The sequence below is a fragment of the Notothenia coriiceps genome, unplaced genomic scaffold (assembly GCF_000735185.1).
Source record: "Notothenia coriiceps isolate Sejong01 unplaced genomic scaffold, NC01 NC01_scaffold00037250, whole genome shotgun sequence".
Classification (NCBI taxonomy): domain Eukaryota; kingdom Metazoa; phylum Chordata; class Actinopteri; order Perciformes; family Nototheniidae; genus Notothenia; species Notothenia coriiceps.
In genome coordinates this window covers 8,552,375-8,552,758 of record NW_011369951.1, presented here as the reverse complement: position 1 = coordinate 8,552,758, position 384 = coordinate 8,552,375, and positions in this window count along the sequence as shown.

Here is a 384-nt window from a genome sequence, read left to right as displayed (position 1 = left end):
GGTCATTCCACACACACACAAGCCAAGCTTTAATGAAACACAGAGACCCAGACGTAAAGTACGTATCATATTATTTTCGAATCAATAATCTTTGAAATTATGATTTTTTTTTTTTTTTTTTATAACCAAACTTTAGCATGTGCATGGCTGCGTTACATATGCAACTAGAAAGACTAACAAATCCCAGAATCACCGGGTCCCTGCATGCCTGGCTCTTACGGAACCGATAACTCCCCTTTTGTGTGTACCAGCTCGCAAACATGCCCCAGACTTGTAGTGAAATCTTGGTGTTGGTGGAGACAAGGAGATGGTAGTTCATTGACGGTTTCATGACAAAGAAAAGTGTTACTATTTTACGACGCTTTTTTTTTTTACTTCAAAATT